This window comes from Anomaloglossus baeobatrachus, chromosome 8 (assembly GCF_048569485.1).
Source record: "Anomaloglossus baeobatrachus isolate aAnoBae1 chromosome 8, aAnoBae1.hap1, whole genome shotgun sequence".
NCBI classification, from domain to species: domain Eukaryota; kingdom Metazoa; phylum Chordata; class Amphibia; order Anura; family Aromobatidae; genus Anomaloglossus; species Anomaloglossus baeobatrachus.
Window position 1 is genome coordinate 211,314,197 of NC_134360.1, and position 22,501 is coordinate 211,336,697.

The following is a 22,501-nucleotide window of genomic DNA, read 5'->3' on the forward strand; positions in this document are numbered from 1 at the left end:
AGGAGGGGCAGCAGCTGCCAGAGCACAGGACCCAAAATTAAGACCACACAGTCGGGGTAGGATGATATGTTAACCTGTTTTTACGGTATGGCTGTTGCTATAAAAACTGCGTAAAGCTATGTTTGCACGCTGCAGATTTGCCGCAGAACATGTTTCTAACATTTGTGCAGTCATTCCCCAGCCAATCCAATCGGTATAAAAAAAAATGCTGTGCGCACACTCCATTTTTTTTATACTTGCAAATTTACCCGCTGCGGAGTTAATGTGCATGTCACCTACTACCTAATGGTAAAAATCCGCAAGAGCTAACCTGTGGCAAATCCGCACCAAACCGCGGCAAAACCGCATGTGGATTTCGTTGCGGTTTTGGTGCGTTTTTATTACCGCAGGTGCGGGATTCTTTCAGATGGTTCGGATTTTCCCTAAGAAAAAGTCAATTTCTAGTGTGCACATGGCCTAAGGCTATGTACACACATTGAGTACCGTATTTTTCGTTTTATAAGAGACACCGGATTATAAGACGCACCCCAAATTTAGAGAGAAAAAAGTAAAAAAAAAATAAATAAAATATGGGGTCCATTTTATAATCCAGTGGTGTCTTACTGGGGAGGAGTCAGTGGTGGTGGAGCGGGGGTCACAGGAGGCAGGGGCGTTGCTGGAGTACAGCGATGCTGCGGACGGTGTAGAGGGGGGCCCAGCGGCTCTGTGCTGGGGATGTATGAGACTTCTCTGTACGGGGGCTGCTCTGTGCCAGCACTGTGTGGCGTGGCTCTGTTCTGTGCGGGGCTGCTCTGCTCTGTACCGGGGCTGCTCTGCTCTGTACCGGAGCTGCTCTGTGCAGTTTGGCACAGGCCAGTTTGGCACGGGCCATTCTGAACATGTCGGCGGTGAGGGCTTCAAAGAAATGGCTTGATCCGAGAGCTCCATCTGCGCATGCACCGACTCCGGCCACAATTATTTGAAGCCCTCTCTGCAGACATCTTCAGAGTGGCCCGCCGCACAGAGCAGCCGAGCACAGACCGGAGCAGCCGACCATAGACCGGAGCAGCCGAGCACAGAGCAGAGCAGCCCAATACAGAGCAGAGCAGCTCAGCACAGAGCAGAGAAACCCTGCACAGAGCCATGCCACGCCATACAGAGCAGAGCCACACAGCACAACCCCAGCACAGAGCAGACCCACGCCACACTGAGCAGAGCCATGCCACACTGAGCAGAGCCACGTAGCACAGACCCGGCGCAGAGCAGCCCAGCACTGAGCAGGGCCACGCCACACTGAGCAGAGCCACGCCACACTGAGCAGAGCCACGCCACACAGAGCAGAGCCACACCGCACAGAGCAGAGCCACGCCGCACAGCCCCGGCACAGAGCAGCCCAGCACTGAGCAGAGCCACGCCACACTGAGCAAAGCCACGCCGCACATAGCAGAGCCACACCACACAGCTCCGGCACAGAGCAGCCCAGCACAGAGCAGAGCAGAGCAGCCCAGCACAGAGCAGCCAAGCACAGAGCAGAGCCTCGCCACACTGAGCAGAGCCACGCCGCACAGCCCTGGCACAGAGCAGCCCAGCACAGAGCAGACCCACGCCACACTGAGCAGACCCACGCCACGCCACACTGAGCAGACCCACGCCACGCCATACTGAGCAGAGCCATGCCACGCCACACTGAGCAGAGCCACGCAGCACAGACCCGGCACAGAGCCACGCCGTACAGAGCAGAGCCACGCCGCACAGCTCCAGCACAGAGCAGCCCAGCACAGAGCAGAGCAGCCCAGCACAGAGTAGAGCCTCGCCACACTGAGCAGAGCCTCGCCACACTGAGCAGAGGCACGCCGCACAGCCCTGGCACAGAGCAGCCCAGCACAGAGCAGAGCCACACCACACTGAGCAGAGCCACGCCACACAGCCCTGGCGCAGAGCAGAGCAGCCCTGGCGCAGAGCAGCACAGCACAGAGCAGAGCAGCCCAGCACAGACCAGAGCCACGCCACACTGAGCAGAGCCACACCGCACAGCCCCGGGCAGAGCAGCCCTGCGCAGAGCAGCACCGCACAGAGCAGAGCCACGCCACACAGAACAGAGCCACGCCACACAGCCCAGGCACAGAACAGCGCCATCCTCGCGCACAGCATTGCTCCTGCCTTCTATCTCCTGTGATTTTACGACCGCCCGGTAAGCTACATTCAGATTTTAAGACTCGCCACTCATTTTCCTCCCAAATTTTTTGGGAGGAAAAGTGCGTCTTATAATTCGAAAAATATGGTATTTGGGGCAGAAATTTCTGCACCATTTCTGCACCTTTTGGCAAGAAAAACACAGGCTGAAAGAATTGACATGCGACAGATTGTCTGCACCAAATCTGCAAAGAAAAAAACCCTCAACATGTGCAGAACACTTCAGGTTTCTCATTAATTTTGCCGTCATAAGGATTTGCTTGAAGTTTTGTGACAACTGCACTAAAAAATGCATCAAAAAATGCACTGTGTGCACAGTGCCTAATACTGTTATATTACAGCTCAATATATTGTGAGGTAGCGACCACCAATGTGATAAATGGTCGCTATGTGTCGCGGTGGAGAAGGTCCCTGCGATATTAAACTGAAGAGGTTACTATGGGACTTGTAGTTCCACAAAGGCTTGTTTCTGCATATAAGGGTCAGGTTCCCTTTAATAATGCCAGTGTTCTGTGCAGGTCTGGAGACATAGGGGGACTGTGAGGAGGCTCATACTCTATACAGGGGGACTGTGAGGAGGTTCATACTGTATATAGGGGGACTGTGAGGAGGCTCATACTCTATACAGGGGGACTGTGAGGAGGTTCATACTGTATATAGGGGGACTGTGAGGAGGCTCATACTGTATATAGGGGGACTGTGAGGAGGCTCATACTGTATATAGGGGGACTGTGAGGAGGCTCATACTGCATATAGGGGGACTGTGAGGAGGCTCATACTGTATATAGGGGGACTGTGAGGAGGCTCATACTCTATACAGGGGGACTGTGAGGAGGTTCATACTGTATATAGGGGGACTGTGAGGAGGTTCATACTGTATATAGGGGGACTGTGAGGAGGCTCATACTGTATATAGGCGGACTGTGAGGAGGCTCATACTGTATATAGGGGGACTGTGAGGAGGCTCATACTGTATATAGGGGGACTGTGAGGAGGCTCATACTGCATATAGGGGGACTGTGAGGAGGCTCATACTGTATATAGGGGGACTGTGAGGAGGCTCATACTGTATATAGGGGGACTGTGAGGAGGCTCATACTCTATACAGGGGGACTGTGAGGAGGCTCATACTCTATACAGGGGGACTGTGAGGAGGCTCATACTCTATACAGGGGGACTGTGAGGAGGCTCATACTGTATATAGGGGGACTGTGAGGAGGCTCATACTGTATATAGGGGGACTGTGAGGAGGCTCATACTGTATATAGGGGGACTGTGAGGAGGCTCATACTGTATAAAGGGGGCTATGTGGAGGCTCATACTGTATAAAGGGGGCTATATGGAGGCTCATAATGCATATAGGGGGCTATGTGGAGGCTCATACATTATATAGGGGTATGTGGGGGGCTCATACTATATATAGGAGCTATGTGAGGATCATACTGTATATAGGGGCTATGTGGAGATCATACTGTATATAGGAAGACTGTATATTGGCTCATACTTTAGATAGGGGTCTATGGGGAGACACGTTCTTTATATAGCTCATACTGAGTATAGGTGGCTATGTGGGGATCATACTGTATATAGAGGTAGGTTTATAAGGTCATATCTTCTTAGAGCAAATGATGGTTCTTATATTCCACTAATAATAATATATATAGGACTATAGTAATTATTCATGGTTTTGTTTTAGACATAAATGTTGCAAAAAGCTAAAAATTAGGCTTAATCTGTCTTGATTAATCTGAGTGTCCCCAAACACACACGGGTGGCCCCCAGCCGCTGACCTGTTGGCACAGTCTTCACACCTCCATGCTATTTCTTAATCAATTATGTTCACACAAGGGAAACATTCATCCATCTCCCGTGCATTGTCTCTGCTCCATTACCCCATTCACGCTACAAAATTGTTTTCTAAATACCTAACATGAGTAATCTGCAGAGCATTGCCCCATCACCAGGTTCAATTTCAGGCTCCTTCTGCGCTAGGAATCCAGCAATGAAGCTTGGCCGAGTCTATCTAAACCAACATATTCCCTGCCAGAGACTTGCAGAAAATTGCTGTACATCTGTTATTATACAGAACAATCAGACACACACAAATCTATTTTTGTTTATTGCTTTTGAAGACAAGAATGAATAACCCACATTCTAAGCGCTGGGACGTTCCCTCCCCAGACTCATCCTATCAAAGGCAAGGAGCAGAATGCGCCGGGTCTACCGGGGGGGGAGCCGGGTCTACCGGGGAGCCGGCTGCACAGTTCCAGTTCGCAGCATAATATTTATTCCAACTTTAAGAGCCTGTAGTTAACACAAAAATAAATCTGCAAAGGCAAGAAAAGGAGCTGGTAACTATATTATTTTATGCTCTTAATCTACTCTCGGAATTAATGAGCTGAGGACAAAGGGAAGGAGAGAAAAGACAGGCCCGGTGGAGGGCAATTTCTAGACATTGTTCCATCAGTGCTCCTAAATAAAAGATTTATTAATAGACAGTATAAAGCCGGTACAAAAGAAGTCCATAAGTGAAGATTAGGAAGGTTCTGGTGTGGCGGAGGCAGGTGACAAGGATTTGAGTTCACAAAGGGATTTAATGTACAGTAAGTGCCTGCTACAGTTACTGAAGAAAAATAACAATCAGAAGAATAAATGAGGTATAATTTTATCAAATGGATACAGCAGCTCTGGGCCTAGATGTGTAAGAATGGAGCGAAGTTGAACAAGTCAGTGAATAAATGAATCTCTGAGTTTGGATAATGTAACTATATAGGAGAAACTCAGCTTTTATTAATTGACTGACATATAGATAGATGAAAAAAGGATAGCATCACTCCAAAAATGAATGAAAAAGTGGTGTGCCATATGGGCTAATAAACTCCCCTTTTTTTCCCATTTATTTTTGGAGTGCTGATATGCTATTTTTTTTTTTCTTTTTATTTTACTGTTGCCAGTAGGATTTAAGGTCTGGTGATAGCCTTGCACCCAATATTGTTTTATATGCTGTTCCTATTTTTCTCTTTTTAGATAGAGGGATAGAGATATAGATGGATAGATAGAGGAATAGATAGAGAGACAGAGGAATAGAGAGATGGATAGATAGAGGAATAGATAGACATAGACAAAGGGATAGAGAGAGATAAAGGGATAGATAGATGAATAGAGAGATGGAGAGATGCAGTAGATATGGATAGATAAATAGAGGGATAGAGAGATATAGAGCGATAGAGAGATAGATGGATAGATAATAGATAGACGGATAGATAGAGGAATAGATAGAGATAGACAAATTGATAGACAGAGAGAGATAAAATGATAGATAGAGGAATAGAGAGATAAATGGAGAGATGGACAAGACAACCTACAAATCTTGGAGAAATTCAGCTCCACATGGGCACTACCGATCAACCTATAGAAAACCAACATCATGGTGTTCCAGAAGAGAAAAAGGAGATTTGACCAGCATCCACCATTTGTCCTAAACAACTGCACTCTTACAGGAACAGACAAATACACATACTTGGGCCTGGAAATTCACCAGTCAGGGAGCTTCAAACAAGCCATAGAGACCCTGAAAAACAAGGCCTCAAAGACCTTCTATACCATCTGAAGAAAACTCTATCATCTGAAGCCTCCAGTGAGGGTCTGGCTAAAAATCTTTGATTCCATCATCGCCCCAATCCTCCTGTACGGCAGCGAAGTCTGGGGCCCTCACACTTACCCAGATTGGTCAAGGTGGGATTCCAGCCCAACAGAAATATTCCACCTGGAATTCTGTAAGCACCTTCTCCAGGTCCATCGAAGCACGTCCAACAGCGCCTGTCGAGCTGAGCTGGGCAGATTCCCTCTACACCTAGCAGCTCTGAAGAGGTCACTATCATTTCAGGCTCATCTACAGAGTAGCAATGCAAGCTCCCATAACCACAAAACTCTGATATATATACGTGGGCCAGATGAACCAGGACCCCTGGCACAGCTCTCCCAAACCCAACTGGACAAAATGACCAATCACAGCAGCCTGACAAAAACCAGAATCAGGAAGATGGTAGACGAGGGCCAGGAGAGGTATGTCAGTGACTGGAGGACTGACATCAACACCTCACAGAAACTGACCACGTACCAGAGTCTACAGAGAGACTACAGACTGGCCCCATATCTGGAAAAACTCCCGGATCCCAGAGACCGCAGGACCCTGAGCCGATATAGACTCAGTGCCCACAGTCTAGCCATCGAATCCGGCTGACACAAGCAGAGCTACAAGCCCAGGGAGGACAGACTGTGCCAACACTGTGACCTAGAGGCCCTGGAGGATGAAACCCACCTCCTGCTACACTGCACCAAGTACTCAGCAGTGAGGGACACTCACTTCAGGAGACTCTCCCATCTCTTCCCGGATATATCCTTATGGGGGAAGAAGAGAGCGCAGCAGAGATAGCAGCGTGGTATGTGAGCGAATGTCATAGACTTCGAGAAAGAGAACTATGATAAGCCATGGACTTCCATAGCCCCCCATCCCAGATGTGGCCCCCCAGACCCCACCCTGGATGTGCCCCATCCATCCTTCCTACAGTCCCCACCATGGATATGCCCCATCATAAGCCATGGACTTCCATAGCTCACACCCTGGATGTGCCCCCACAGTCCCCACCCTGGATGTGCCCCATCCATCCTTCCTACAGTCCCCACCCTGGATATGCCCCATCATAAGCCATGGACTTCCATAGCTCCCACCCTAGATGTGTCCCCACCCTGGATGTGCCCTGGATGTGTATCCATCCTTCCTACAGTCCCCACCCACCATCTCCACAGTCCCAGTCCCTAATGTACACTTGCTTTGGCAAAACTAATTTGTATTTGGTCCTGCCAATAAAGCTTATTTGATTTTTTTTTTTTTAATATAGATAAATGGCTAGATAGATGGCTAGATAGATGGCTAGATAGATGGCTAGATAGATGGCTAGATAGATAGATGGCTAGATAGATAGATGGCTAGATAGATAGATAGAGGGATAGATAGATAGATAGAGGGATAGATAGATAGATAGAGGGATAGATAGAGGGATAGATAGAGGGATAGATAGATAGATAGATAGATAGATAGATAGATAGATAGATAGATAGATAGATAGAGGATAGATGGATGGATAGGTAGAGATAGACAAAAGGATAGACCGAGAGAAAGATAAAAGGATAGCAGAGATAGATGGAGAGATAGATATGGAAAGATAGATGGAAGGATAGAAAATATATGGATAGATAGTTAGATATTAGTATAGATAATATATGGATAGATAAATGGATAGATAGATAGGATAGCAAGATAGATATAGATAGATAATAGAATAGATAGATTGATGGAAGATGAGATATATATATATATGGTTGGATAGCGATATTCTATAGATTTGAGAGACAATATGACAGATATTAATGATAGATAGACTAATATATAAATAGATAGACATAGATGATAGGCAGATAGCTCTACATATAGATACATGCTCTGAATAGATAAAACATTGTGATATCAGTGTAAGTCTCTCATATGACACTAGGTATGTATGGATATGAAATCAATATAATTCTGCCTATATTATACAATTTATAAAGAAACATTTTGTGATTGAGTCATTTTCTATGATGCCATCCCATTTTTTTAGTTTTTCAATACAGATAGACTTCAGCTATAAACTTTATTATATACTGTGACGCTGTGATATGATCCTACCAGATATTCTTGAGAAAATCAACTATTACAAGAACTATACAGAGTGCGGCAAAGATGCACAGACCTACGTCTGACCCTACTATAAAGTGAATATTCATATGGAGGATACATTAGTCCACTCAGTACATGTGATATGTATACTGCTCTGAGACTGTAGTATTTTGGTCACTCTTTGGGGAGGTCTCCAGTCTCTATATCTGACAGTCAGGGCTATGTGATGATCACCCCGGTCCATTGCCCATTATAATAGAGAGCTCTGATTACTATGACTGCAGTGAGATGTGCATACAAGTGATAATCACATGATCTGGGCAGTTTTTCGGATCATGGAAGAGTTAAGACAAGAATGTTTCCAGTCTAGGTTTTGAAAACCATGAAGAATAAACACAAAGTATTTTATAAATTAGTATAATGCTCCATGGTCCAATAAAGAAGCTGCATTTGTTTGAAACTCCCCCCCCCCCCAACCTGAAATCTAATTTTGGTCAATTTTGACCATAATAGTGAAGGGTGTGAAAACTGTAGCTAACTATAAAATGCCTATATCAGGACTGGATATACATAAATATTGAAGTGCTCTTGAAATATAACTCCTAGCATCATGCATATACTTCACATATGATACATCAGTTTATATATCACTTTTCTAAAAAAAGAAAAATTAAAAAAATAATAAATATATGTATATCTATTCAGTGTCATTTATATAAATAAATCACTTACCTTTCGATTACAGACAGTACACAGAATGACTAACAAGCTATCATTATTAAAAATGGCTGAAGAACTTGTGATGGAATGTGACCAACAAAACCAACATTCCATAAGACCAACAAGTATCGAACATCAGATTCCAGAAATACTGTTTCCCCAAAATAAGCCCCGGTGCCATTTAAGTAAATCACATACCTTTTGATTACAGATAGTACACAGAATGACTAACAAGCTATCTTTATTAAAACTATCTCAAGAAATTGTGATGGAATGCAACAAACAAAACCAACATTCCATAAGACCAACAAGTATCCAACATCAGAGTCCAGAAATACAGTTTCCCCAAAATAAGACCTACCCCCAAAATAAACCCCAGCATGATTTTTTAGGACTTTTGTGGATGCTCGAAATATAAGTCCTACTCCAAAAATAAGCCCTAGTTGCAGTTTATAAAAAAAAAGCCAATTGAAATAGTGTCCAGGCAGCTATACATGTAAAAAGGTAAAATCAATTGGCAATAGAATGCGGCAGAGCAGATAGACCCTTCACCAAGGAAAGTAGATACCCCCAAAAGAATAGCACTGAAAAGACTCCACGAGATCCAATACAATAAGGTATGGCAAGTGGCGGGCTCTCACATACAGATTAATTAGTCCCACGGGCGTCACTCCATTCCCCAGCCCATTATATTAGATCAGTGTTCTCCAACTCCAGTTAGCAAGAGCCACCAACAGGGCAGGTTTTCAGGATTTCCGTAGCAATGCAAAAGTGTTGGAATCATCACCTGTGCAATACTAAGGAAATCCTGGAAACATTATCTGTTGGTGGCTCTTGTGGACTGGAGTTGGCGAACACTGTGTTAGAACATTGTGGCTGCTTCCATTCACCAAGGGTAGCAAACTGCAACACTTGGCTGTGGTGGAATGCGGAATAGAGCAACTGGAACACCAAAGGACCTGACCGCATGTAACATGTGACAGGAATGACCCCAGCAGGACTCCTCGATCTGTGTGTGAGAGCCCAGCACTTGCCAACCTTTATTGTTTTAAGTCTCGCTGGGTCTTTAGAGTGCGATTCTTTTGGTGGTGTCTGCTTTTCTTGGTGAAGGGTCTATCCACTACGGTACAGTACAGTACTGCATCTAAACAGATGAGCAAGAAATATATCCTACTAGTGTTTTGACTCCTGGAAAACGAGTGCAAAACAAAGAGCTATTCCGTTGAGTTCAAGAAAGGAATAATTGAGGACTATCTGGGTAGAATGTGCGTCAATGGGGAAAAAAAAATATCTTTGGCAGTACTCGAATATTTGAGGACCAGTTAAAATCAACACCCCAGACACGTGGATATATGTGATGCTATCCTTAAAAAAAAGTCAATGAACTTCAAACAAAAAAAGAAAAAAAAAGTCAAGTAGCACTCACCATCATAAAAATCCATATTTATTGAACTATCCTTAAAACACTGCAGGAGGAAGTTTCGCATCTGCATACACTTCAAGGGATCCCACCAACGGGATCTCTTGAAGCATGAACAGATGCGAAACAGTTGTCATCCTAATGCACCCTGCTTTCTCCCTCTCTCAGAGTTTGAAGGATACTTCAATAAATATGGATTTTTATGAATGGTGAGTGCTACTTGATTTATTTTGCTTTCTTATCAGGGCAAAAATCCTACTGGTTTCTTCAGAGATGTTGGATATCCGAATGGTCCAAAAATGGCGAACAGAGAATGAAAACTCCAGTCAACAGGTTACAAGGGAAATGCTAAGACGTGCAAGTGTGGATCGGGTCAGCAACACTTGTTTCCCGAGCTGTAAGGCATGATCTGGGAAAGGATTGCTGATAGGAGAGCAAAGGCTTTGGTCAAGACTATATCTGAATAAATGTAGATTGTTATTCTTGGAAGAATAAGCCCTAATGCATATTTTGGAGCAAAAATTAATATAAGACCCTGTCTTATTTTTGTGGAATCCTTTACCTTTAAACACTTGGAAGATGTATGTAATCTTAATATTACTGTAAGTCTCCCACGTTATCTTTTGTAATTAGTCAGAAGAGGTTCTTAGTGGATCCCCGCTGTGGTTCCTTCAAAAGTGTAACAATGGGAGAGAAGGGAGCAGAATGCAGAATGACTGATGAGAGCAGGTTTCTCTCCATATCAGAATAACTACAATCGTTCACTTCTCCGAGATCATAAATCCTTCATCTACAGACCACATCATGGATATCAAGTAACCTTCAAAACTAGTGCAACACCAAGGTATATCAACAGAAGGCCTGATGAATATTCATGGTCTCCAAAGCCAGCTATCTGCCATTTAACACTAGAAGTCCCAGAAATTTCGAGCTCCCCCCTGAAGTCCCGAAAGAGGGTCAAATGACCCTTAGTCCAAACTGTAATTAAGGCCATTACTGTCGCACCACAGGAGGTTGGAAAACAACAACCTCCTGTGGTGCGACAGTAATGGCCTTAATTACAGAACAAAAGACGGTGATTATAGGATGTTAGCTAAACTCCTTCAGGTCATTCGACCCGTCTCTGGGTTCCAAAGGTAGAAATGTTAAATGACCCCTCTCTGGGACTTCTAGTGTTAAAAGAAATTAAAGCTGAGACCAACCTCAATATCAATGGACTGTAGCAAACACTTGAGATGGGTGACATGGTGGCTCAGTGGTTAGCACAGCCAACTTGCAGCGCTGGGGTCCTGGGTTCAAATCCCACCAAGGACACCATCTGCAAGGAGTTTGTATGTTCTCCATGTGTTTGTGTGGGTTTCCTCCAGTTTCCTCCCTCACTCCAAAAACATACAGATAGGGACTCTAGATTGTGAGCCCCAATGGGGACAGTGTTCCTGATGTATGTAAAGCGCTGTGGAATATGTTAGCGCTATATAAAGATTTGATTTTGATATTTGCCCACAGCCTGGAATATTCATCCGGTACCATGACCGTATTAATAGGCAGCTTTACTTAATTTGCAACTTGCTTGCATTATCATGCCTTAACTTTAGGACAAGCAATTGGATTGTGTTACTCATCCTGCACCCTAAATCTAATGGGGGTCTAATACACCCTATATTAGTGTAAGAGACCCCTGTAACAAGTTCATCTTCATCTTCCACCACTTTATAGACCTGTACAAAGCCAAAGACCTACAGTGAAGTGCAGTTTTTTCTGCCTCTCTATCAGAATAGCATTTTGCACAAGATTGGATCAATATTAAACACTCCTTTGACTGCTGCTGCAAGCTATCTCTATATTAAATTGCTTTCCATCCCCTCTCACACAGGCTATTAGCTGAGACACAGTATTTAAGTTTCTATCTCACTGTGTGGAGTGGAAGGTAAAGGTAATCAGCCTTGTGCCTAACCCCCCCCCAAAAAAAAAATAATCTTAATGTAAATATTATTGAAAAAAGTAATAATATTGATCTGTTGTACAATACAATGTAACTGCTGCCCCAGTTTAACTCTTACACTGCCAAACAGCCTGAAATATTCTGACATTCTAATAAGCAGATAATGTTTTGCAGCCAACATTGCAGCAAAGCAGGTGATTTCCTATATTTTCTAATGCAAAAAAAAATAAAATGTAGCAAATTGCTACTTGGAGACCTGGATAATTCGAATGCATTCTAGCTGGAAAGCACATTGCAACATTGTATATATAGGGATACATTGGGAGCTATGGGCAGGGTAGAGCAGAGCTGTCCAAGGTGCTGAGAAGGAATCAGCTCACAAGAAGGCAACATTAGAAGTATTGGGGGAACTCACCCGGCTGGGATGGCTGAGCTGGGATGGATGGAGCACTGGGATGCAGGTTGGAGGGATGTTGGCTTATTCTGCAGCTTCCACACAATCCAGCAGTAATGGGGTCTTCAGTCCCCCACCTTCCTTGCAGGGGACAGCCAAGGTCTCTGGCTGCAGGAGGGGGGATCTGTTGCAGCTTGGTCGGATCACACTGCCTTTAGTACACTGTGCACCCGTAGCTGATCCTGCTGGGCTTTATTGGAGTGCTGAAAGCCAGCACTGTCATATTCCTTCTCCCTCTTAGCCCTTCAACTGTGCTCAGTCTACCATGGCCCCCTAGTGGACAGACTGAGAGAAATGGAGCTGGCAAGAAAAAAAATCAGTGACCCACAGAGTATACACTGGCGGACACCGAACCATATACACAGCCCAAGAAGTCATCAAAATGCACAATTCCACCTGCTTTGGAAGAGAAATGGATCCCTTTACTTCTTGCGTAAATAGAAAACAAAAGTCCAGCTCTCTGCTATTAAATCATCCAGGATTTAACACTTGCATCCAACATTGCAGACAAGAACAAGCATCCAGCGGATCTTCTTTAAAAAGTAGCTTTTATTGCTTACGATTAAAATCCATCGCAGATGGTATCCGACAGACAAAAGGTACAGTGCATCAGATTCATCCAACGCGTTTCAACATCAGTGTCATATTCATGAATAAGACTCTATGACACTGTGATGTTGAAACGCGTTGCATGAATTTGATGCACTGCTTTTGTCTGACGGATACCATCTGCGATGGATTTTAATCGTAAGCAATAAAAGCTACTTTTTAAAGAAAAAAACGGCTGTGATCCGCTGGATACTTGTTCTTGCCTTTACTTCTTGGGCCCCACAGGTTGCATTAAAGGCAACCTGTCACCTACTTACAAAGGTCATCATCTGGAGAGCTGCTCTTCATATCTGTTTGCAAGACCTGGTGCTAATGCATCAAGCTGGAAGACAGCTGCAAGCCACACATCATGGGCCCCCAAGCCACATGTGGTTTCAGCTACAGGTTAGGGACCCCTGCTGTAGGGGTTAACACAGAGATTTCAGGAATGCCTGTCTTGTCAAGGTCTGATCTGTTGTTTATTTGCTGTTTGTTTAAGCAGCATAACTTATCATTGCTCGGACTACAATGTCATATGCATGGCAGTCGGGCCCCTCCTCTGATTAAGACCTCACTGTCAATGTACAATTTCTATAGAGCCGGGCGTGGGTGGGGACAGCTCTCTCAGCTCTGCTACATGGCTTAATCTAAAAATTCTGATTACTGGCTACAACTGTTCTGACACAATCTAAAGGCCCCGTCACACGCAGCGATATCGCTACCGATGGCACCCGCCCCCGTCGTTTGTGCGCCACGGGCGATTTGCTGCCCATGGTGCACAATATCGTTCAGAGCCGGCACACATACTTACCTGCCTAGCAATGTCGCTGTTGCCGGCGAACCGCCTCCTTTCTAAGGGGGCGGTTCGTGCGGCGTCACAGCGACGTCACTAAGCGGCCGCCCAATAGAAGTGGAGGGGCAGAGATGAGCGGCCGGAACATCCCGCCGACCTCCTTCCTTCCTCATTGCCGGCGCCCGCAGGTAAGCTGTAGTTCGTCGTTCCCGAGGTGTCACACGTAGCGATGTGTGCTGCCTCGGAAACGACGAACAACCTGCCTCCTCAACAATCAACGATTTTTTGAAAATGAACGACGTGTCAACGATGGACGATAAGGTGAGCATTTTCCATCATTAACAGTCGCTCGTTGGCGTCACATGCAACGACGTTGCTAACGATGCCAGATGTGCGTCACGGAATCCGTGACCCCGGCGATATATCGTTAGATACGTCGCTGCGTGTGACGGGGCCTTTACAGAATTCTCCTCTCAACTTTTCCCATAGTGTGCCACATGGAGTTTTGCACAAACTTCGCCGACTGTCATGGCGGTGTCGGGCTCTGTTCAGATTGCAAATTCTAACACTCCGCCCAGTGGTTTCTCTGGTGTCTGGGATCAACACAGTGAGACTCGGGCATCAACCTGCTGTGTGCTAATTTATAGGTAGGCTAGCAAGAGTTGCGTGTAACGGGGGCTTAAGTGATACATCATTGGATTCAGGATCTCTTTGCCTACATCATGCTGTACTCAGAGGAGGTAGCAAAAATCTGCTTGTAGGTGGAATACCAAGATAGGCAAGAGGTAAGGGGGCCACTGAACCCTCCAAAGCAGGTGGAATTGTGCATAATGATGAGTTTTTGGACTGCAAAATACCCTTAAATTGCTCTTACCCAGGGGTCATTTTCTGCCTCTATCCTCCAGTAATTGTCACCATGCTTATCATTGCACCATCATAGATACAAACAACGGCGTTTTGTTTTATACTTGGCATCTAATTTCAATTTCTTCCACGCAGAAGGAATGGAAGCAATTGACACAGACTTACTACTTCCTACAAGAGTTCATTGCAGCGTCTTCGCCCAGAGAGGGGTCAACAGGAGTTAAGACTGGGAATTGATCAGGCAGACAGTGCTGTGTTCTGCAGGTAAGGACTTTGTTGGTGCTGTGTTGCTTCCATTTACCCCATACAGAGTTCTATCATTTTTCTTTATAAAGTGGCTACTGGGCTGAAACATTTCAGATGAGAAAAAAAGTAAAATGACATCCTCACAATTCATAAACACAGAATATGTCCATTTTAGCGGAACATCCAGATATCAACCATGTGTTGCTCTGGCCTTTAAGAAAAAAGATCAGTAATTTTATTTTTAGTTCTGAAACATATACAGAGTAGTTTATAATGAATCATGTATTAAAGGGGTGGTTCACTACTCAGCATTAGTGGCCACATCAATGTAAATCTCATAGTCAAGGCTTTTCTTAAACACCTTGTGTAGTACAGTCTGCCTCTGAGCGGCGCTATTGTGGTCCGCTCATCCCCATCACGTGACCCCCAGGGCTCCGTGACCTCTGAGATCCTGTGATGTCACGTCAACTTCCAGTTGACCCGACATCACCGAGGCCGGCCCCAGTCTTCCTAAGTGACTGGACTGTGGGCTGTGTTTCACTGCTCATCACAGCCCAGCATCGCTCCTGGTTGCGGAGCTCTTCAGTGAAGGAGAGGGGACACGAGACGCTGGGCTGTGACAAGCGATGAAACTCCGCCCACAGCCCAGTCACTCAGGGAGATTGGGGTCTGCCTCGGTGAAGTCGGGTCAATTGGAAGTTGACATGGCATCTCCGGATCCCAGAGGGGGTCATTTGATGGGGATGAGTAGACGGCAATAGCGCAGCGAAAAAGGGAGAATGTACTACACAAGGTATTTGAGAAAAGCCGTCCCTATGGGTTTTATAGAGATGTGGCCACTATACTAAGTAGTGAACCACCCCTTTTAGTGTTCATGTAAAGTGAAGAGCCACCTAGATGTGCTCATTAATTTTACAAAATACCGTATAAACCCTTCTGAGCTCTGTTGTTTGTAGAGCAAATGTAAACATTAATTGGTAAAGTTCCGACTGCCTGCAGTCACCAATAGAGGGCGCTCACTGTATAGTGTGTTGTTACTGATACTGACCCTTCATAGGCAGTTTTTATCGGTGGGATTCTGGATGCTGAGACCTCACTAAAAGCAGAAACACTGTATTAATGTGCCATTTGGCTCTCCGAGAGGAGGGACTTTTATCCCTATCTAATGGAGGAGAGCCAGTAGAGCTGATCAGAGTTAAAAATGTTTTCCCCATCATCATAAATGTGCATTATCAGAAACTAATTTTAAAAACAAGTAATTTTCTAATTTACTACTTATTAAAATTTTTCTCAAGATATTATTTCATCTTGTCTCCATCTCATTGCCTTGGAGACCGACCACCTCTGCCAGACCACACAATGTGCGCATTGTTTACAAGATCTTTTCTACTGAGCTTGTAACCAGTATTTTGAAGTTGGGTCAGGATCACTGAGGCACACTGTTACCTTCTAATTTCATCCAGCTAGATTGCAGTAGCAGCCGGTCTATATAGATGTTAAAGCACACCAATCACCAGGATTTTCCTATATAACCTAAAGCCAGTGCTATACTGGCTCTATCAGGCTGATTCTATACATACCTGTAGTGGTCACCTCGGTTGTTTAGGTTTTGAAACACAAGCAAGTAAAGATTGTAAAATGAGCAGCTTTTTGAATGACAGCAGCTGCAGAAACTGATAGCTGGGGTGGGTATTCATAGTTATCCCCTCCCCCTGTTAGTTATGCTAATTCTATTATAGAATCGATTTATTTTGTGACTAAAAGGACCTGTGCTGATGTCACACTCATGTGACCAGAAGGGGCAGGGCCTCAGCCAACATAGCTGATACCAGAAAGCAACATTTTTCTGTTGGCTGAGGCCCCGCCCCTTCCCGTCCCATGAGTATGAGTATCAGCACAGGTCCTTTTAGTCACAAAGTAAATGATTCTGTAATAGAATTAGCATAAATCACAGGGGGAGGGGATAACTATGAATAGCCCCCAGCTATTAGCTGCTTCAGCTGCTGTCATTCAAAAAGCTGCCGATTTTATAAACTTTACTTGCTTGTATTTCAAAACCTAAACATCCGATCTCACAACTAAAGGTATGTATAGAATCAGCCTGATAGCGCCAGTATAGCACTGGCTTTAGTTATATAGGAAAATCCTGGTGGTTGGTTCACTTTAATATTTCACAGCTTCAAATTTTAATAGGCAGTAAATTGTAAAAGTGCTTTCCAACACTACGCATCTATGAAGATGAAACTAACCCTTTAAAAACCCACCCTCTTAATTTCTGCATTTCATAGCGGTCTCATCATCCAGAATCTCAAAACCAAAACATGTGAAAAGTTATTAAAAAAAATTATAGCCGCTCCATCATTCTTGTAGGGAATTTTGATCTCTATATTACAAAAATAAACTTCTTTACTGTCATAAAGCTATATTAGGAATTTAATTGTACCCAATAACAAGCTTTGAATAAAAATATATATATTGTGATACTTTGCCAGGAGATGTTCATGCTATATGTCTCTCTCCACTTGTGGCCACCCAGTGGTTATGATGTATATTACAGCCTGTTGAGGGATTTGCTAGCATATTTCAATAATGTAATGAATTGAAAAATTTAAGTCTTTAAAAAAGTGAAAGTGCAGGAGTGAAAACGACTGTAGGTTCACTTGAAATAACCTGCAAAAGTAAACCTTAGTCAAAGATATCCGAGCACACAAATCTCCAAGGGTGCCCAAACTTTTGCATTGCTGCATTGTCTTTTTTTTATTAATTAAATTGTAAGCAATATATATATATATATATACATATATATATATATATATATATATATATATATGTGTGTTAAAAAAATAATTGTAAATAAAATAATTAAATTTGTATATACTGTATATACAGTGTGTATATATGTGTGTGTGTGTGTGTGTATATATATATATATATATATATATATATATATATATATATATATATATATATATATATATATATATATATATATATATATATATATATATATATATATATATATATATATATATATATGTGTATATATGTGCACAATAATAGTAATTTTGACCAGGGGTGCCCAAACTTTTACATGCCACTGTATTAGGAAAGTGAATGTATACCAATTTCTAATTAACTTCTATTATTTGGCTACAGGAACTCCCTTCCAATTAGGAATCATCTGATAAATGTAGCAGGGAGTTACTTTTTTCCTAAACAGTTTGTTTGCAAATTCATTGGCACAATGCTCATACTATGGAATGGCAGGCAAAGACCACCATACACAGAGTAGCAGTGCAGGATATTACTTCCCAGCTGCTTTCTAGCTCTATTTTTGGATCCCCCTTATTTGTTATAGAAGGATTTCTTTAGCGTGATCGCTCATGTACTTTGCATTCGACCTTCCATGCTGCGTTGTTTCTGTACGGTTGATCAATGAGCCATGTTCATTTACAAAGAGCTATTTCTGTATATAGTAGAGTTAAGCTAAAAAAGTTGCAGGACCTAATGCAGCAGCTGTGTCGGTAGTCCATGGTCATCAAACTAGAACCCTGCGAACCTCTGGCATCCCCAGTGCCTCTTCTGACTATAAGGCCCACCATAAAGTCATGTATTCAAGCACTGGAGTGATGGCGTAGCTCTGGACCTACTAATTAAAAGACGTATTGGGCAGATAGAAGGTAGTTAGTAGGGTTGTGATTCGTTGGCAAAATATTACTGATGTGGCTACTGGACAAAGTCCTGCAAATCTTTTTGCATAACTCTAGTATCAACCTCAGGATCAAAACTAGGCAGTGCACTAATGTATCATAGTAATAAGGGTTTTCTTTCTTATATTTATTGATTTTTCTATATTCATCCATTATTTATGTTGATCTCTAAGGCTTGGGCCCCCAGACTGTGGCTCTGGATCCACATGTGGCTCGCGAGCCCAGGATGTGTGGCTCGCGAGCCCAGGATGTGTGGCTCGCGAGCCCAGGATGTGGGGCTCGCGAGCTCAGGATATGTGGCTCGCGAGCCCAGGATGTGTGGCTCGCGAGCCCAGGATGTGTGGCTCGCGAGCCCAGGATGTGGGGGCTCGCGAGCCCAGGATGTGGGGGCTCGCGAGCCCAGGATGTGGGGGCTCGCGAGCCCAGGATGTGGGGGCTCGCGAGCCCAGGATGTGGGGGCTCGCGAGCCCAGGATGTGGGGGCTCGCGAGCCCAGGATGTGTGGCTCGCGAGCCCAGGATGTGTGGCTCGCGAGCCCAGGATGTGTGGCTCGCGAGCCCAGGATGTGTGGCTCTTGGCTGACTGCCAGCTTGGTGTATTAGCAATCAGCTATGTAGAGTAGGTCTCCTGATAGTATCTTTCTTACCCCACACAGAAGAGCAGATCTGAATGTGCATTTACTGGTGGGGAGCAATGGTGGGGTAAAAGTGGCAAGCTGAGATAGAATGATACTGCCAGTCACAAATGGGCATAAATCTAAATGCAAAAAGCGTGTTGAGACAGCGTGTTGCAAAAATACCGAATGGGCGTAAAGTGGGAACTTCCGGAAGAAAGTATACTGCCTTTAAGGGAGGAGGGCACAAGATATTGGTGTGCATTCTGTGGTTAAGCTTTGGTTGTCATTATACAAATAATGGGGTGCATCATAAAAAAAAAATGTAAAATTCATAAGACCTCTTCACCCCCACAATGAACATATGGGATTAAGTATAGCTAGGGAGAAAGATACTAATTATGACTGAGGAGGAAAGAGAGCTTGCAATCTCCCATCTGGCCCCCTGTCCAGGTAGAACCCCATGGTGTGGACAGGTAATTACAGAAGAGGAATTCTTAGGAAAAAGTCAGTCAGTCTGAGATTTATTTAGGCAGAGGAGGAGAACTGCTGAATTTAAAAAGATTGGCCTAGAATTTTGGGTACCAGGGGTCAGTGATGAATACTGGTGTGTTGATCAATCTAGTATTTATTGGGGGTGCATTTTTAGATTCGCAATCATGGGAGGAAGAACATGCATATTTTTTCATAGCTGTGAGACATGTCTATGAGCTTTAAAATAAAATGAGGCAGCTGAATGACAAGCCTATATTATTTCATATCAATAGAAAGGTAAAATCTTGAAAAGGGGTGCAGATATGCTGCAATTTGGGGATCTCATAAAATTCTGAAGGGTGGAGCACATCCCACAAACAACCCCTTAGATAAGCTAATCACGAGGAGGTATGTGGGTGTAATTTTGATCTTTTAAAAAGCAGAAAGTGGATTTTGTCCTTTGTCAGTCCTCGGAGGTACAACTTGCTTTGGGTCCTGGCCATTTTTTCTAAGGAGTATGTCCCTGCTCTGAGCTCTAATGCCACTGTTTTGACAAAGGTTTATCAATTTTTTTGTTATTCATTTTATATGATTGTATACTATATTATTTTGTCTCCCATTGTAAAATCTTTTGTATTTTTCATAAACACTGCCAATTTTCATATATGATATATAAAATGTAATAGTTTTATCCCCCTTGCTCTATAAAACGCATCCTGAAACCAAACACTACCAGTAACGAGTCTGCAATCAGCCTGCATAAGTGATTGGTGGTGGCAGCGAGTAGTAATTTTTTGTTGTTGTTGGGTTAATGTAGAGTTGGCAGTTCCTGTACCGAAATAAATATATATGCATTGAAATCGGAGATATATATATATATATATATATATATATATATATATATATATATATATATATATACACACAATACGCTCACTGTCGGCTCTCAAAAAAATCTGCCTAGTAGTGAAAGCAACCTTAGCCTTGGGATTAATAATCCATCAATTGCATATTATTCTGACAATAAGAGGCAGCATAGAGCTGTTTGTGACAAACTGATGGCAGCCATGGGATATCTGTGTGATCTGTCTCAGTCTGTTTCCCTGGCAGGGAGTTCTGGCTGTTACTGGTCAGTGCTCGAGAACGAGCCAAAGATAAAATGTGTTTCAGAATCTGTGTTAATTTCCAGAGAACTTAAGCCTGCTTTACACGTTACAATTAATTGTGCGATTGCATTTGCGATCACAACCGCCCCCATTGTTTGTGCGGCATGGGCAATTTCTTGCCCGTGTCACACAATGCTGTAACCCCCCGTCACACGTACTTACCTTCCAAACGACCTCGTCCTGAAGAGGGAGGGACGTTCGGCGTCACAGCGATGTCACACAGCGGCCAGCCAATAGAAGCGGAGGGGCGGAAATGAGCGGGACGTAAACATCCCGCCCACCTCCTTCCTTCAGCATTGCCGGCGAGACACAAGTAAGCTGCAGTTCATCGTTCCCGGGGTGTCACACGTAGCGATGTGTGCTGCCCCGAGTATGATGAACAACAGGACGTGTGATATTTAGAAAATGAGCGACGTGTCAACGATGAATGAGAAGGTGAGTATTTCTGCTCGTTCGTAGCTGTCACACACTACGATATCACTAACAATGCCGGATGTGCGTCACTTACGACGTGACCTCGCCGACATCTCGTTAGATATATCGTAGCGTGTAAAGCCCGCTTTAGTGGAGCAATAGGGAATATTATGGAGCTCCGGGGGACATTATGGATCAGTGGTGGTTATGATGGATCTGTGAGGACTATTATGGAACTATGAAGAATATTATGGAGCTGTGGGGGATATTATGGAGCTGTGGGTGATATTGTGGAGTTGTGGGGGGGCATTATGGAGCTATGGGGGATATTATGGAGCAGTGTGGGGATGTAGTACAACTTTAAATTTGCTACTCTTGGGATTGGTTCAGTATGGCAATGTGGCCCTGTTACCAAAAATTGTTGTGCATCCCTCATGTAAAGCCTGACAGAATTCTATATAAATCCACTGCATGTGTAAAGGATTCTGATTCTCCATTCATGTGTTGTGGGGAAAAAAAAATGTGTGCAATAATGAATGCAGACTTTATAATGGTTATTCCTCCTGTGGATTATGTGCTGGAAAATTTAAGAAAAGCTAAGCCTCATCCAAAGCTAAACAAAATTGCAAATTCACAGCAGAAATTGTAGATTTCAGTTAAATATTTCACTAATATTTCATGGGCTCTCTATAAATAGGGACCCTTGTTTTCATGATAATACGTGACCTAATGATTTTTTTTTTTTATTTCTTCTTGGTTCTTAGATGGTCCAGGGAGTAACGTTTTTCATTGTAGAGAGTGCGATCTCAGCTTAAGGATACTTATAGGCCATGCAATGCTCCTCTTGGAATTTAATTATGCAAATGCCAGTGATTGCCCCTTCTATGGAATCAAGGGGATAAAGCCCTGTGCGCACACTATAGTTTTTGACGCAGTTTTTAAAAAATCGGCATCAAAATCTGCATGCTTATGTGGCGGGCGGCGGGGCGCTGCGCTAGCTAACGCTCGGGTCCGGCGCTGCTGCTGCTGCTCGGTGGCTCGAGCGGTGGGACGGATCCGGGGACTCAAGCGCTCCTGATGACGGGGATCCCGGGAGCGATAGTAGGGAGCAGCTGGGATGTTGTTTTCCCCCTCTGTGGGTAGGGGTTGGTGGTCCCGGGGGCCCGGTGGTGTGACGGGGAGGCAGGGTCGGTGAGGTGCAGGGTTG

General features: G+C 44.0%; 1 protein-coding gene across 2 annotated transcripts in view; it reads right to left on the bottom strand.

Moving 5' to 3' along the window:
* Positions 1-12,673, bottom strand: part of TNR (tenascin R) — a 616,331-nt gene extending 603,658 nt beyond the window's left edge. For both annotated transcript variants that reach the window (XM_075320147.1, XM_075320148.1), the window contains exon 1: positions 12,389-12,673. The gene's annotated coding sequence lies outside the window, so the exon portion shown is untranslated. The remainder of the gene's footprint in view (positions 1-12,388) is intronic.
* Between the last annotated feature and the right edge of the window lie 9,828 nt (positions 12,674-22,501).